General features: G+C 61.8%; 1 protein-coding gene across 1 annotated transcript in view; it reads right to left on the minus strand.

Moving 5' to 3' along the window:
* LOC144730152 (E3 ubiquitin-protein ligase RNF123-like) overlaps positions 1–17399 on the minus strand; it is a 73718-nt gene that overhangs the window by 11221 nt on the left and 45098 nt on the right. The window lies entirely within an intron of this gene.

The raw sequence follows: 17399 nt of genomic DNA on the forward strand, positions 1-17399 counted from the left end.
AACAAGCCAATTAACACATTGTAATGAAGAAAGATTCCCCCGAGAAGCTCTTGACGAGGAACGCTGCCCACGCGAGTAACGAGAAGTGGATTCGTACGTGCGCGTGTGTGTCGAGCTTATTTAGCACCGTATGTAGCCAACCGTGCTAATCGGATGTCGCGGAAGGACAGCAAACTAAACACAAACTCACCAAGGGCACTCGTACCTACAGCACCAGAATCGTTGACAGCCCTTCGTCGCCACGGTGGCTAGGAAATGTTAACCTCACCTGATATACAGGAGATTGTGGGTTCGATCCCGACCCTGATGCCTGCTGTATATTTGGAGTTTGCGGTGTCTCTCTCTCCCCATGGCCGTGTGGATTTTTTTTATCCGTGTCATCCGGTTTTTCCTGCCACATTTAAAATCAACGTCACGCGTTCAGAGTGTTTGTCTGCTGGACACTTCCACGTGATAAGCCACTTTGTTGAGCCATCATTAGCGGCAGCCAGGTCGCATCTAGAGGTATCTCGCTCTGTGGGCCTTACCTGGTACAATAAAAAATAGTTTAGTTTAATCCACTGCTGGATGAAGGCCTCGCAATGGCTGTGGGCCATGGAGGCTGTTTGACCATACTTCACCACGCCCGTCAGTGTGGACTTTCTAAAATGGGTGCCAACCATCGTGGCGATGTTTTCACACCGCACCAGGAAACTAATTTGAGGCCGAGTCGACCTAGGGGGGAGGCCCAGGACCGGTTCAGATAACCGTCACTGGTGTTGGTGGCCGTGAGCGGGAATTGAACTCGGGTCGCTGGGTTCGTAGCGCAGCGCGCTAACCGCTACACCACCGCTTCCCACAAAACAATAAATACACACGCGGTCAAAGTGACTGCTGCTCACATAAGCATTGCGGTGGCGCTTATCTCTTCTCGACAGCCCTGAGCCAGTGGTGGAAATTCCACATTCTTATGGCGAGGGGCGAGTTTATCCATTGCACAACAGCTGTTGAAAATAATTTCCTTAGAACTGCTTGTTGTTGTTCCTCAGGGTTGGCGATGTATGGTGCAAAAGAAGAAGCTCAATGGAACATACATACACATATTGTTGACTTCCCCACAAAGCGGTACCTAATTTTACTGACCCCAGAGCTATGATGGGCTGAGTCAAACCCCCAAACCGGGATTTGAACTCGCAACCCCTGCGATTGCGAGCCGCTCGCCCAACCGCAGAGTCACCGGTCCGGTTCACGATTCTGAACGCTGGCTCCTCCCAACCTCACCAAGCCGACGGCACCAACAACAACAACAGCATCAGCACAGCTTGTGGCGTTCTACCACTGCGTGCGCCGCGCGTCCCCTGCGTGCCTGCGAGCGCGCGTGTGCGTGTGTGTGTTGTCAGGACTCGTGTGCACAGCCGTGAAATTAAACGGGCGCGCCGGAGGTGAGCGAGCGGGTAAGCGAGCCAGCCGGTGGTGGTGGCGGCGGCGGCGGCGGTGTTGCTGCTGTTGATGGCGGTGGCTGTGCCGGTAGTGCTGGAAGGTGGTGGCAGTCATGCTGGTGGTGGCAATGCAAGTGGTGGTGGTGGCGGTGGTGGTGGTGTTGGAAGGTGGTGGCAATGCAAGTGGTGGTGGTGGCGGTGGTGGCAATGCAAGTGGTGGTGGTGGCGGCGCTGGAAGGTGGTGGCTGGTGGTGGTTGCGTCTGCGGCAGTGTAGGCGGTAGGGGTGACGGTGGCGGCACACCTTGCCCCTCTGGGTTGCCACCTCTGAGGTCCACAAAACCGGGAGGGATCATGGGCAGAAGAGGAAGCTCTCACGACAGGGTGGGGGGGGGGGGGTGACTAGTCGCCTCGCCGCTCTGACTGCACCGGCACAAATAACAAGACCGCCGTGTCGCGAGCACCTGCGCTGGTGCACTGCAGACGCACGATTAAACGGACAGGGGCGTCGCGGTGGCTAGGGGATGTTCACTCCCTCGCCTGGTACGCAGGAGGTCGTGGGTTCGAACCCGACCATGACGCCTGCTGTATATTTGAAGTTTGCGTGTCTCTCTCTCCGCGGTCGCGTGAATTTTTCCCCCGGGTCCTCGGGTTTTTCCCCCCACATTTAGAACCGACATCACACATTCAGAGTATTTGACCGCCATACATTTCCACGTGAAGATCAGCTGCTCTACATTTCCACGTTTTATTATTTTATAACTTCCCTTCTACGTGACTTTTCCGAAATAACCAAGAAGATGAATCCCTGCAGTCACGAAAGCTTTAAATGGAAATTTAAATCAGCCACTTTGTTGAGCTGTCATTTGTGATGACCAGGTCGCCTCTGAGAAAGAGCTACGCAGCTCAGTGGGTCTTACCTGGTAAAAATAAAAAAAAGTGTTAGAAATAGTTTCCAATGAGATCTGAAACGGCAGTGACGGCCGCTTCATCAACCCGTCCCTGGGAATAATCGCACCTCGACGGGACACGGCTGCCTCCTCGGTGCGACGAACATCCTGGGACAACCGGGGGACAGGTGGCAACCCCCCCTCTCTCCCCAGCACCCCGTGAGGGGGGGGGGGTGGGTGGCGTGGGGGGGGCTACTTGCTGGGAGGAGATCGCTCCTCTCAAATTCTCATTTCGAGCTCCGCACCGCGCACAGCTGAGCCCCTCGCCACCGCCGCCTTGATTCCTCACGGAGCCACGAGCAGCGCGAGCGAGGGAGGGGAGCGCGCAGGAAGCGGCCGCTTGAAAGTACGCACGGCGGCAGCCGAACCGTGCCGGCGGTACGAATGGTCACCGGCGGTACGAATGTAATTATCGGTACAAACGTCACAACATGGCTGTTGATTGCTACCCAATAAAAATTAGGATTTTCATTGACCTCCCATGCGTTGCGAGTATTTGGCTGCTCTACATTTCCACGTGATGAGCCACTTCGTTGAGCTGTCATTTGTGATAGCCAGGCCGCTTCAGAAAAAGACCCGAGTGCGGCTTTACCTGGAAAAATAAAAAAACAATAGTTTATAGTTCAAGTAGAAATATATGTTTTTTTAACAGACGCAATTATGCAATCTCCAATTATTAGGTTCACTTTTTACTTTTCAAATTTTAATTCACGAGGGTCGTGGGCGCTGAGCCGGCACCGATGAGATCGCACCCCCGGGGGTCTCCCGCTCTAATTGCTCGCGACTCGAAGCACCGAGTCCGGGCGGCAGCACAGTTGCCCCAACACTTGCCGTTTTCATTCGGCGCTTCCAAGGACACGGCGACGTTCACTCGGCGCGGGCGAGAAATCTGGGATTCCGTGTTGACCCGGGGTTTGGAGACGAGGGGGGTGTGGGCAGGGTAAGGGGGGAGCGAGTTGCTGGACGCGACGAGGGAGAGAGACGGCTTCTGCAGAGAAACAGATGCTGTGGGGGGGGGCGGTGGAGAGACAAACGCGGCTCCGCATCGATCGCGCGCGACGCGCTTGTGGCAAGAGCGCGAGCAGAGAGAGAGGCGGGCGATCCGAAACGCGGGCGGGCGGGCGTGATAAAAGCTAAAAGCCGAGTATCCGCCGCATCGGGGATAAGCGGATCACGGCGGGAGTACAAAACGGAGGCGGGAGAGGGGCGCCCAGAGAGACGGGGAAAGCGGCGGGGGGCGGAGGATGGGGAAGAGCGGAGGGGGGAGAGAGACGAGAGAAAAGGAGAAGGCGAGGTCGCTGCTCTCACGGCACCGGGGCGGGGTTGCGACCCTGCGGCCCGGGTGACGAGCAAAGGGGGCGCGCGCGTGTGTGGAGGCGTCAACTCTTGGGCGGGGACGAGGAAGCGGAGTGCACGTCGTCAACATAGTGGACCCCCCACCCCAATGGCAGCTGTCTCTGTGTGAATGTACGGCAGCTATGGAAGGCGAGCCGGGATAAAAACGAGGTGGATGAGAAGAGGAGGAGGGTGGAGCGGTTTTGTAAAACTCGACGTCACCATGAAGAGCCCGGGGAAGCGTTGAGTGTCCAATCTGTGCACACTCACGCGCACACTCACACACACACTCACGCGCACACTCACGCGCACACTCCCGCGCACACTCACGCGCACACTCACGGGGGATTCAGCAGCTACGGAGGGCGGCGAAGAATATGGAACAAAATCTGAGGAGCAGAAACTCACACGGTCAGAGACGTCGTATCGAAGAAACAGCAGAGGGGGGTCAGGGGGGGGCAGGACGCGTCGTCACACGTTGCTGCAGCGCTTTCACGAGCGACGTGCTGATAGAATAAAATAAATAACAGAATTTTATATCATTATATCACCGGGGTCCCTGGGGCGGCGGCCGAATTATTGATGTCCTCCGCAGACCAATTAAGGGACTCAATTAGGGGATCTCTCCTCGGCTCGAGTGAAAAATTACGCGAATCTGAATTGTGGGGTGCGTGCAACGCACCAGAGAAACCCCCTCGCCAAGTCCGTCGCCTCGAACCCTCCCTCGACCGCGGCCCGGAGGGGGAGCGGCGAGGTGACGCGGCGGCCACCAGCTCCACGGGCGCACGGCGACAAGGGACGACGCGTCTCCCCGCACCTCCCGGCCCCCCGCGTCTCCCCGCGCCTCCCTGCCCCCCGCGTCTCCCCGCGCCTCCCGGCCCCCCGCATCTCCCCGCGCCTCCCGGCCCCCTGCGTCTCCCCGCGCCTCCCGGCCCCCCGCGCCTCGATCGGCCGCGGGAGGGAGGCGCTTTCTTTTCCACTCCCCCGGCTCGGCCGTCTCGGCGAGCCGCGGATCGTCACCAAACCGGGGCGCGTCTCGCGCCGTCAGCTTCTCCCGTCGACCGAGAGCGGAAGATGCGATTCACTCGTCGTTGGCCACGCGGAATCTCCAGACGATCGCGGACGGATTTGCCTTTGCGTGCGAGAGTGCGGGCGGGCGGCAAACCGACATCTCTCTCTCCCCCCGAGCCGCACCGCCGAGAGGCAGCGGCACATTCACGGGACTTTCACGGCGGCGGCAGAGATTATGCAAATGATCCTCATTATCTTAACTCGGATAAAATTCACAATCACTCCGAGCGCTCGCAAACGGCAAGCATGGCGGCGGCCACGGCGGCGTCAACAGGAGGTGCGTGCGTGCGCCGGCGTGGAGGTTGCGGTTCCCGGCATCGCGTTTGGAAGTCGCCGGGGAGGCAGAGCCTCGTTTCGCACGAAGCGTCGCGTCGGGCAGCCTGGCGGCACGACGGCTGCCCGGCGTGGCGCCAATTTCCCCCCACCCCACTACCGGCGCCAATCGTCGGCGACTTTTGGATCGCCACGCGCGTGGAGAGGAGGGGTGGGGGGACGGAGGGGGAGGTCGCGATCCGTTCCAAGAAGTGAATCCGGGCTGCTCAGCGGCTCAGAGACTCCGGTACCGGCACCGCCGAGATCTTGGGATCCGGCACGCATTTGCGTTCATGGGCACGGCCGACGGTTACGAGGAGATGGAGCGATGAAGCCGGCTCGTTCGCACGTGTCGCGCGGATCATTACATCTCAGGATCTCCCAAGTGGTGGGCGTGGAAACTTAGGGAGGCTTTCAATCAGCAGTGGATTAACCCTGGCCGATGATGCTGATTCAATGCCCTAAAACATTTGCGTTGCTAGGATACCACGAGAGCTCCAAACAGAGACGGCGGACTTGACTTAGACGGTTGCCGTGGTTACAGACGTGGCGATGCCTTGTCTGCACGCAGCGCGAGTTGTCAATCAAAGCGGTGGCCACGCCTCCAAGAGGAGGGGTGGCGGGGAGGGGGGGGGCGTTGGGGGGGGGTTGGGCTCTTGAGTGCTGAGAGACTCGTTAAGACCGGCACTGGCGGTCGATGGATCAAGTCCGATTAGCGAGAGGAGGGGACAGTGTTGTGGTGGCCAGAAACATCGTCGTCGTCGCCACTGGTACCGACACGTCCAGTAACGACACAACCAATCATCATCGCCATCGTCGTCACAACCAAGACACTTCCATTGTACTCGTCATCGACATCACCAACGTCGCGACCGACACGGCCGCCATCATCTTCATGATAGACCAGACCCACAATCATCGCCACCATCACCCCCAAGCCCAGCATCATCATCTTCGCTATCACTACAGAGGTGACCATCATCACCATCTGAATCAACATCACCTCCCCAACCGCCCCACCTCCTCCCATCTTGATTTCCCAGAAGCCTCGGCTGTCACCCCTCCCCCCGCTGTCCAGGTAAACACCTCCGCATCTCCACCCTGCCCCCCACCCTGCCGAACCTCCTAGGGCACATCGCCTGCATCCACAGCGCCAACGCTCTGCGCAGTGCAGGCTCCTCTCTCCCCCACGGCCGTGGGAAGAGACAGCGGCAACAGGCGGCAGTCACCCCTCCTTCACGTCGGACTCGCTCTGAGCGGCATCTCGCTCGCCGGGTCGAGCGGTGAGCTGGGTGAGTGGTGAGCGGTGAGCTGGGTGAGCGGTGAACTGGGTGAGCGGTGAGCTGGGTGAGTGGTAAGCTGGGTGAGTGGTGAGCGGTGAACTGGGTGAGTGGTGAGCGGTGAGCTGGGTGAGTGGTGAGCTGGGTGAGTGGTGAGCTGGGTGAGTGGTGAGCTGGGTGAGTGGTGAGCTGGGTGAGTGGTGAGCGGTGAACTGGGTGAGTGGTGAGATGGGTGAGTGGTGAGCTGGGTGAGTGGTGAGCTGGGTGAGTGGTGAGCTGGGTGAGTGGTGAACTGGGTGAGTGGTGAGCTGGGTGAGTGGTGAGCTGGGTGAGTGGTGAGCTGGGTGAGTGGTGAGCGGTGAACTGGGTGAGTGGTGAGATGGGTGAGTGGTGAGCTGGGTGAGTGGTGAGCTGGGTGAGTGGTGAACAGGGTGAGTGGTGAGCTGGGTGAGTGGTGAGCTGGGTGAGTGGTGAGTGGTGAGCTGGGTGAGTGGTGAGCTGGGTGAGTGGTGAGCGGTGAACTGGGTGAGCGGTGAGCTGGGTGAGTGGTGAGCTGGGTGAGTGGTGAGTGGTGAGCTGGGTGAGTGGTGAGCTGGGTGAGTGGTGAGCGGTGAACTGGGTGAGCGGTGAGCTGGGTGAGCGGTGAGCTGGGTGAGTGGTGAGCTGGGTGAGTGGTGAGCTGGGTGAGTGGTGAGCGGGTGAGTGGTGAACTGGGTGAGTGGTGAGCTGGGTGAGTGGTGAGCTGGGTGAGTGGTGAGCTGGGTGAGTGGTGAGCTGGGTGAGTGGTGAGCTGGGTGAGTGGTGAACTGGGTGAGTGGTGAGCGGTGAGCTGGGTGAGTGGTGAGCTGGGTGAGTGGTGAGCTGGGTGAGTGGTGAGCTGGGTGAGTGGTGAGCTGGGTGAGTGGTGAACTGGGTGAGTGGTGAGCTGGGTGAGTGGTGAGCTGGGTGAGTGGTGAGCTGGGTGAGTGGTGAACTGGGTGAGCGGTGAGCTGGGTGAGTGGTGAGCGGTGAGCTGGGTGAGTGGTGAGCTGGGTGAGTGGTGAGTGGTGAACTGGGTGAGTGGTGAGCTGGGTGAGTGGTGAGCTGGGTGAGTGGTGAGCGGTGAGCTGGGTGAGTGGTGAGCTGGGTGAGTGGTGAGCTGGGTGAGTGGTGAGCGGTGAACTGGGTGAGCGGTGAGCTGGGTGAGTGGTGAGCTGGGTGAGTGGTGAGCGGTGAACTGGGTGAGCGGTGAGCTGGGTGAGTGGTGAGCTGGGTGAGTGGTGAGCGGTGAGCTGGGTGAGTGGTGAACTGGGTGAGTGGTGAGCGGTGAGCTGGGTGAGTGGTGAGCTGGGTGAGTGGTGAGCGGTGAACTGGGTGAGTGGTGAGCGGTGAGCTGGGTGAGTGGTGAGCTGGGTGAGTGGTGAGTGGTGAGCTGGGTGAGTGGTGAGCTGGGTGAGTGGTGAGTGGTGAGCTGGGTGAGTGGTGAGCTGGGTGAGTGGTGAACTGGGTGAATGGTGAGTGGTGAGCTGGGTGAGTGGTGAGCTGGGTGAGTGGTGAGCGGTGAGCTGGGTGAGTGGTGAGCTGGGTGAGTGGTGAGTGGTGAGCTGGGTGAGTGGTGAGCGGTGAGCTGGGTGAGTGGGAGGTGAGCTGGGTGAGTGGTGAGCGGTGAGCTGGGTGAGTGGTGAGCTGGGTGAGTGGTGAGCTGGGTGAGCTGGGTGAGTGGTGAGCTGGGTGAGTGGTGAGCGGTGAGCTGGGTGAGTGGTGAGCGGTGAGCTGGGTGAGTGGTGAGCTGGGTGAGTGGTGAGCTGGGTGAGTGGTGAGCGGTGAGCTGGGTGAGTGGTGAGCTGGGTGAGTGGTGAGTGGTGAGCTGGGTGAGTGGTGAGTGGTGAGCTGGGTGAGTGGTGAGTGGTGAGCTGGGTGAGTGGTGAGCTGGGTGAGTGGTGAGTGGTGAGCTGGGTGAGTGGTGAGATGGGTGAGTGGTGAGCTGGGTGAGTGGTGAGTGGTGAGCTGGGTAAGTGGTGAGCTGGGTGAGTGGTGAGCTGGGTGAGTGGTGAACTGGGTGAGTGGTGAACTGGGTGAGTGGTGAGAGGTGAACTGGGTGAGTGGTGAGCTGGGTGAGTGGTGAGCTGGGTGAGTGGTGAGCGGTGAGCTGGGTGAGCGGTGAGCTAGGTGAGTGGTGAGCGGTGAGCTGGGTGAGTGGTGAGCTGGGTGAGTGGTGAGCTGGGTGAGTGGTGAGCTGGGTGAGTGGTGAGCGGTGAGCTGGGTGAGCGGTGAGCTGGGTGAGTGGTGAGCTGGGTGAGCGGTGAGCTGGGTGAGTGGTGAGCGGTGAGCTGGGTGAGTGGTGAGCTGGGTGAGTGGTGAGCTGGGTGAGTGGTGAGCTGGGTGAGTGGTGAGCGGTGAGTGGTGAGCGGTGAGCTGGGTGAGTGGTGAGCTGGGTGAGCTGGGTGAGTGGTGAGCTGGGTGAGTGGTGAGCGGTGAGCTGGGTGAGTGGTGAGCTGGGTGAGTGGTGAGTGGTGAGCTGGGTGAGCTGGGTGAGTGGTGAGCTGGGTGAGTGGTGAGTGGTGAGCTGGGTGAGTGGTGAGCTGGGTGAGTGGTGAGCTGGGTGAGTGGTGAACTGGGTGAGTGGTGAACTGGGTGAGTGGTGAGAGGTGAACTGGGTGAGTGGTGAGCTGGGTGAGTGGTGAGCTGGGTGAGTGGTGAGCTGGGTGAGCGGTGAGCTAGGTGAGTGGTGAGCGGTGAGCTGGGTGAGTGGTGAGCTGGGTGAGTGGTGAGCTGGGTGAGTGGTGAGCTGGGTGAGTGGTGAGCGGTGAGCTGGGTGAGCGGTGAGCTGGGTGAGTGGTGAGCTGGGTGAGCGGTGAGCTGGGTGAGTGGTGAGCGGTGAGCTGGGTGAGTGGTGAGCTGGGTGAGTGGTGAGCTGGGTGAGTGGTGAGCTGGGTGAGTGGTGAGCGGTGAGCTGGGTGAGTGGTGAGCTGGGTGAGTGGTGAGCTGGGTGAGTGGTGAGCTGGGTGAGTGGTGAGCGGTGAGCTGGGTGAGTGGTGAGCTGGGTGAGTGGTGAGCTGAGTGAGTGGTGAGCGGTGAGCTGAGTGAGTGGTGAGCTGGGTGAGTGGTGAGTGGTGAGCTGGGTGAGCTGGGTGAGTGGTGAGCTGGGTGAGTGGTGAGTGGTGAGCTGGGTGAGTGGTCAGCTGGGTGAGTGGTGAGCTGGGTGAGTGGTGAGCGGTGAGCTGGGTGAGTGGTGAGCTGGGTGAGCGGTGAACTGGGTGAGTGGTGAGTGGTGAGCTGGGTGAGTGGTGAACTGGGTGAGTGGTGAGCGGTGAGCTGGGTGAGTGGTGAGCTGGGTGAGTGGTGAGCTGGGTGAGTGGTGAGCGGTGAGCTGGGTGAGTGGTGAGCTGGGTGAGTGGTGAGCGGTGAGCTGGGTGAGTGGTGAGCTGGGTGAGTGGTGAGCGGTGAACTGGGTGAGTGGTGAGCTGGGTGAGTGGTGAGCTGGGTGAGTGGTGAACGGTGAGCGGTGAGCTGGGTGAGTGGTGAGCTGGGTGAGTGGTGAGCGGTGAGCTGGGTGAGTGGTGAGCTGGGTGAGTGGTGAGCTGGGTGAGTGGTGAGCTGGGTGAGTGGTGAGCTGGGTGAGTGGTGAGCTGGGTGAGTGGTGAGCTGGGTGAGTGGTGAGTGGTGAGCTGGGTGAGCTGGGTGAGTGAGTGGTGAGCCGGGTGAGCTGGGTGAGTGAGTGGTGAGCTGGGTGAGCTGGGTGAGTGAGTGGTGAGCTGGGTGAGCTGGGTGAGTGAGTGGTGAGCTGGGTGAGTGAGTGGTGAGTGGTGAGCTGGGTGCGTGAGTGGTGAGTGGTGAGCTGGGTGAGCTGGGTGAGTGAGTGGTGAGCTGGGTGAGCTGGGTGAGTGAGTGGTGAAGCTGGGTGAATGAGTGGTGAGCTGGGTGAGTGAGTGGTGAGCTGGGTGAGTGAGTGGTGAGCTGGGTGAGTGAGTGGTGAGCTGGGTGAGTGAGTGGTGAGCTGGGTGAGTGGTGAGCTGGGTGAGCTGGGTGAGCGAGTGGTGAGCTGGGTGAGTGAGTGGTGAGCTGGGTGAGCGAGTGGTGAGCTGGGTGAGTGGTGAGCTGGGTGAGTGAGTGGTGAGCTGGGTGAGTGAGTGGTGAACTGGGTGAGCTGGGTGAGTGGTGAGCTGGGTGAGTGGTGAGCTGGGTGAGTGAGTGGTGAGTGGTGAGCTGGGTGAGCGAGTGGTGAGCTGGGTGAGTGAGTGGTGAGTGGTGAGCTGGGTGAGTGAGTGGTGAGTGGTGAGCTGGGTGAGCTGGGTGAGTGAGTGGTGAGCTGGGTGAGCTGGGTGAGTGAGTGGTGAGTGGTGAGCTGGGTGAGTGAGTGGTGAGTGGTGAGCTGGGTGAGCTGGGTGAGTGAGTGGTGAGCTGGGTGAGCTGGGTGAGTGAGTGGTGAGTGGTGAGCTGGGTGAGTGAGTGGTGAGTGGTGAGCTGGGTGAGCTGGGTAAGTGAGTGGTGAGTGGTGAGCTGGGTGAGTGAGTGGTGAGCTGGGTGAGCTGGGTGAGTGAGTGGGGGTGTTTGTGGGGGGGGGAGGGGCCCACGCAGGCCGAGCGAAGCCACCGGCGGGGGAGGCAGAGAGAGTGGGACGGGAAACAACAACTAAATAAATAAATAATCCGTCCCCGCGAGAAGCCCCCCGCGGTGCCGCCCCCCCGCCCACTCCCCGGCCCGCGACAACTACGCCGCTCGCTCGCTCCCCGCGGGTCCACCTCGTCGCGGGCAACGCCGTCAGCCACGCGGCTCCGTGGGTGCACACGGGGGGCCACACGCGGCGCCCCCAACGCTCCCGAGGAATTTCTCGTTTCTCTCGACGGAGCCGCCAGGTGCTCCGCCGACGTCGACGGTGCTCGGCTCGTTAACTACTTTAATTGGGAGCCAGCTCGTCGCGTGGCAACGGAGGGAGCCCACGGGAGGGAGAGAACGCCGGGCCGTGAGAAGAGGAGCAGTGCGCAGGTGAGCGAGCGCTCGCGACTTCCTCGTCTGCCTGTACCCCGTACACCCCACTACCCGTACACCCCACTACCCGCACACCCCACCACCCGCACACTCCACCACCCGCACACCCCACCACCCGCACACTCCACCACCCGCACACCCCACACCCACACACCCCACCACCCGCACACCCCACACCCCACCACCCGCACACCCCACCACCCGCACACCCCACCACCCGCACACCCCACCACCCGCACACCCCACCACCCGCACACCCCACACCCACACCCCACCACCCGCACACCCCACCACCCGCACACCCCGCCACCCGCACACCCCACCACCCGCGCAGGTAAAACTACCACCAACATTTGCTCCGACACTTACACTGGCGAAGGCGCCGACAGCTGCTGCCGCTCCCCAGGGCATCCTGACCGAGCCGCAAAGGTTACAGCGTAGCCGGGGAAACCGACTCCGACAACGCAGTCGATCACGAGCGGGCGACGAGTTGGAACATGATCCTCCCGGCGCCGCTCCTGCTGCTGCTGCTCGGCCACGTCCGCGACGAGGGGTCCCCGGGGGGGCCGCGGCGTCCGTGGCGCTGCCCGCGCCGCTGCGTGTGCGCCGGCGACATCCTCGACTGCGGCGGCCGGAGCCTGTCGGACGACGAGGCGCCGGCCCGCGTGCCCGACCGCTTCCACGCGCTCGACCTGAGCGGCAACGCGCTGACGCTCTTCCCGCCGTTCCTGTTCGCCGCGGGCGACGGCGCGGCGCTGGCGAGGGCGGCCCGCGTGGCGCTGGCGCGGAACCGCATCTCGGCGCTGGTTCCGGGGCTGCTGGGCCGGGCGGTGCCGCGCGCCGAGCGGCTCGACCTCTCGCTCAACGCGCTGCGCGAGATTCCCCGCGACGCGTTCGCCGGGCTGGCGCGCCTGCGCTCGCTGGAGCTGCAGGGCAACGAGATCGCCCGGCTGCTCCGCGGCGCCTTCAGGGGCCTCCCGGCCCTGCGCCGCCTCTACCTGGGCGCCAACCGCCTGCGCTCGCTGCCCGTGCTGCCCGTGCTGCGCGCGGCGCCCTCGCTGGCGCTGCTCGACCTCAGCTCTAACCGCGCCCGCGCCTTTCCGTCGGCGCCGCCGTCCGCGCGGCTCCGCGCCGCCGCCGTGTTCCTGCACGGGAACCCCTTCGCGTGCGGGTGCCGGCTCGCTCGAGCGCTGGCGGCGCTGCGCGGCGCCGCCTACCGGCCGGTGCTCGAGCACTGGCCGGACTTCCGCTGCCTCGACGGGTCAGTCGACGGCGACGGCGCCGGCAGGGTGAGGGACATGGCGGAGTTTCTGCCCGACGACGGCGCCGCCGGGCCCGGCTGGAAATCGCCGTGCGCCGGGCGGCACGGGCCGCTCGCCCGACCGCCGCTCCGCCACGCGGCGCGCGCTGGCGCCAATGTCTCCCTGAGCTGCCCGGCGACGGCGGCGCTCCCGGCGGGTGGCCGAGAACCGGCGAGCGTCGAGTGGGTGACTCCGGACAACGAGACCGTGGGCGGCACTTCGCTCGTCTCGGGGAGCGTCGGCGGCCGGGAGACGGCGACCACCAGGAGGCGCGTGGCGGTGGTGGCGGCGGCGCACGGCCACGGCACCGGCCGGTTGCTGATCATTGGCGCGGTGACCTCCGACTCGGGGGTTTACTCGTGCCGGCACCGCCCTGGCGGAGCCGTGGCTCGCGTGCGGCTCACGGTGGCTGCGCGCCGCAACGACGAGAACTACTACGACGACGACGACGAGAACTACGACGACGACAACAACTACGACGACGACGAGAACGAGCCGGCAGAGCCCGAGGTCGCCGAAGCTTCCGCCTCGTTCTCCACGCTCGTCACCATGCTCGCCGTGTGCGCCGCCAGCCTCCTGCTGGTGCTGGCGTACGTCTTCCTCACGCCCTGCCCGTGCCGCCACCGCCGCCTCTGCTGCCCGTGCCGCCGCGGGCGCTACGGCGGGGCCTTCGACTTCATCCCGGAGGCCGTCGCTCCGTTCCCGCCGGAGCCGAGCGCGGAGCTCCGCGCCGGAGCGCCGGCGGTGCGGCACGTGGCCTTCCTGGAGCCGTCACCTGGCGCCGCCGGTTGCTAGGAAACAGCCCGTGTATCCGACCTGCGTCTCCCGTGGTTAAAACCAGCTTCTCAAACGGCCGTTCCGCTCGGTTCCGGACTTAATTTAGTTTCTCAAGTCCGGCTCTGAAAGTTGAAGCAAGCGACCAAGTTAACTCTCGCTGCGCAGAGCAGCTGGGAGAAAAGCGCCGATCACCTTACTGGGTGTGGACCAGAGGTCACTCAAAGGTGGCTCCGCAATAGCCACTTCCTGCGGCCCGTGTCCACCGTGTACACGTCTATGGGACACTATGTGAGTCTCTCGTCCTGAATGTGACTCTATGGGTCTCTGTGCGAGTCTATGGTTCTGAATGTGAATCTATGGGTCTCTGTGCGAGTCTATGGTGGGGTCACGGTACTGCTCAGCGAGAGTTCCGGGACAAAGGTGGGAGGCAATGTGAGAGCGGTGCGTGCAACCACGTGGCTCAACCCCGTCTCCCCCTCTCTCTCTCTCCGCCTCTCATGCCGCGTCGCTCTCAAGTCCCCCAAGCTCCATGTCGCTCCTCGAGCGACGCTTGACAAACGCACGGAGTGATGGAACAGGCGCGCAAGTCCTCCCGGCGAGGCGGCAGAGAGGACGGGCCACTGGGGGGGGGGGGGAGAGGAAGGCGCGCGCGTCTGTGGCGCCCACCAACGTCGCACGCGTCCCACGTGTCCACCGTGTCCACCGCTCGCCAGGCACGAACAATAGCGTCTCTCTCCCTCCCTCCCTCCCCGGGGCCTCCCGTCTCCATGGCCAACAAGTGTCGCTTCACGCCGAACAAAGCGCGCAACAAGACAGCGACAGCGCCACCGGACGGCGCGTGCGTACGAGGGGGCGCGGGGTTGGAGGGGGGGGGGGGCGTGCGCGTGCGGGTAACCGTGACGACGATTGTTGTAGCGGCGCAGTGGCCGCGGGAAAGCAACGTTTCTGGGGAGGTCGTCTCCCCCGCGCGAGAGCCTCGCCCGCAGCTGCCGGCGGCCGCCACTTCCGGCGGCCGCGACGACGCGAACCGCAGGACAAGCGTCCGCGGCTCACCGCGCCCAGCGCCGGCCAAACCGCCGCTCCTCACCGCGCCCCGCCGATCGCCGCCTCGGCATCCGTCGGTTTAGAGGCGGAAGGGGGCGGCGCTTGAACGTCGGACACGGAGGGAACAACGGGGCCGCTCGGTGGCCACGGCAGCCGTGGGGCGACTGGGGAGGGTTTGGGTCGTCAAGGCGACCCACCCCGCGGCAGCGCTCAACGCCGCATTGGCACCTCACCTCGGACAAATTCCGTCTCCGGGAACAAAAAAAAATATCGATTTGGGCGACTACCACGGCGCGACGGACGTGTGCCGAGCGGCTGCCGCAAGCGCCGCCCCCTGCTGCGTTGTCCTTCCCCCGCGCCTGCGATTGGCCACGCATGGCACGAAAGAAGTCCAACATAAACACATACACACACACACGCACGCACACACACACGTACGCACACACACACACGTATGTACGTACGGACCACAGGTCGATGGAGGGAACCTCCCGATGAGTATCTCTGTGACATCTGCCCGCCTGCGCCGCCCTGTGAAGATTTACCAACGGCTTCTTCGTTCTTCGTCTCGGGACGACACAAAGCGTACGACCGGGGTGGGGGGGGGGGGGTAGCACCTGAATATTTAATTATTTAGTCCACACGACCCTCAACGATTGCAGCCAATTCCTGGGACCCTGCACCCCACACCACACCACCCCCATCGTGTCCGCTCCCCCACCCCTCGCGGTTGCTTTGTTCTCCTCTCTGCGTCCCCCTCTCGCGAACTAATTAAACGCCCTGCGGACCCCACCGCGCGACCCCACTCATCGCGCTCTTTGGTGGCCCGAGCGAGCCACCAAGCCAGCCACCAAGCCAGCCACCAAGCCAGCCACCAAGTCAGCCACCAAGTCAGCCACCAAGTCAGCCACCAAGTCAGCCACCAAGCCAGCCACCAAGCCAGCCACCAAGCCAGCCACCAAGCCAGCCACCAAGTCAGCCACCAAGCCAGCCACCAAGTCAGCCACCAAGCCAGCCACCAAGCCAGCCACCAAGCCAGCCACCAAGTCAGCCACCAAGTCAGCCACCAAGCCAGCCACCAAGTCTATGATTCTGTTTGTGACTATATGGGTCTCTGTGTCAGTCTCTGGTTCTGTATGTGACTCTATGGGTCTCTGTGCAAGTCTATGGTTCTGTTTGTGACTATATGGGTCTCTGTGCAAGTCTATGGTTCTGTATGTGACTCTATGGGTCTCTGTGCAAGTCTATGGTTCTGTTTGTGACTATATGGGTCTCTGTGCAAGTCTATGGTTCTGTATGTGACTCTATGGGTCTCTGTGCAAGTCTCTGGTTCTGTATGTGACTCTATGGGTCTCTGTGCAAGTCTATGGTTCTGTATGTGACTCTATGGGTCTCCGTGCAAGTCTATGGTTCTATTTGTGACTATATGGGTCTCTGTGCAAGTCTCTGGTTCTGTATGTGACTCTATGGGTCTCTGTGCAAGTCTATGGTTCTGTTTGTGACTATATGGGTCTCCGTGCGAGTCTATGTTTCTGTAGGTGACTCTATGGGTCTCTGTGTGAGTCTATGGTTCTGTTTGTGAGTCTATGGGTCTCTGTGCGAGTCTATGGTTCTGTATGTGACTCTATGGGTCTCTGTGCAAGTCTATGGTTCTGTAGGTGACTCTATGGGTCTCTGTGTGAGTCTATGGTTCTGTAGGTGACTCTATGGGTCTCTATGCGAGTCTATTGTTCTGTAGGTGACTCTATGGGTCTCTGTGTGAGTCTATTGTTCTGTAGGTGACTCTATGGGTCTCTGTGTCAGTCCATGGTTCTGTTTGTGACTATGGGTCTCTGTGCAAGTCTATGGTTCTGTTTGTGACTCCATGGGTCTCTGTGTGAGTCTATGGTTCTGATTGTGACTCTATGGGTCTCTGTGTGACTCTATGGTTCTGTATGTGACTCTATAAGCCTGAAATTGTCCATGCCAGGTCGTTGTTATTTTTTTATTAAACCTCACAACACTGCCGGTCCACTCCGTGTGAAATGAGAAGCCAGCCGATTGTTGTTTTTGTCAACTAAAGATGACCAAAGTTGCCATGGCGACCCCGAACGCATGGACGCGCCGTCACGGTAACCGCGCAGTTGCGGGCGGTGGCGACGAGGGCCGGGTGCATTAGCGGTCCCGGCCGCGCGGGTTGATCGGTGCCGCTCTCCACGCGGCGTTCTGCACGACGTCCGACGTTTCGCTCCAGAAGCTCCCGGGAGCTCCTCCATAGCGCACACATCCAAACGGAGCCGTGCCTTCGCTCTCACCATCAACCCCATCACCTACGCTTGTGCACCCTGCACTCTGGAGTCGCCTTGTAGCCTTATTCCATATTGTTTTTGTATTCAATCATTCTTGAATCTTTCAAAAGCCACTTTTAAAGCATTCCGCCGGTAGGCCACGCGACTCGACGTGGCCCAGGCCGCCCGTGTCTCGTCGGCCGCGTGCCGTCTCATGGCGGTAGGCGAGGGGAGGGGTGGGGGGGGGAGGGGTGGGGGGGGAGGGGTGGGGGGGGAGGGGTGGGGGGGGCGGCCCGTGACGCGCGGACGCAAGGACGCGTCAACTCGACAGCTCCGTCGCGGAGAAACCGTTCCATTCTCGTGCTTCGTGCCACCGAAGCGACACGTGGTTTTTTATGGCGAGCGACCCTCGCGGCCCGATACGGTGTGCTGCTGCAAGGCTTGACACCCAGCAGTGGACAGACAAATAATTGTATGCACACAGTGCATCATCCACCCAGAAACACGCACACACCGCTCAAGGCACAACACACCTTAACACATAATGAAACAGAGATCCTCCATATTATGTGGTTGCTGGGATATGCAAGGGGGCGACGGTGTGGTCAGCGCCACGCCTGGCTGCCGTGGTTTTCAAATTGCTCGTGCGAACACACCGCGTCAGAATGGGTTCAGATG

Source organism: Lampetra planeri, chromosome 34, assembly GCF_965212315.1.
Source record: "Lampetra planeri chromosome 34, kcLamPlan1.2.h2, whole genome shotgun sequence".
Classification (NCBI taxonomy): domain Eukaryota; kingdom Metazoa; phylum Chordata; class Hyperoartia; order Petromyzontiformes; family Petromyzontidae; genus Lampetra; species Lampetra planeri.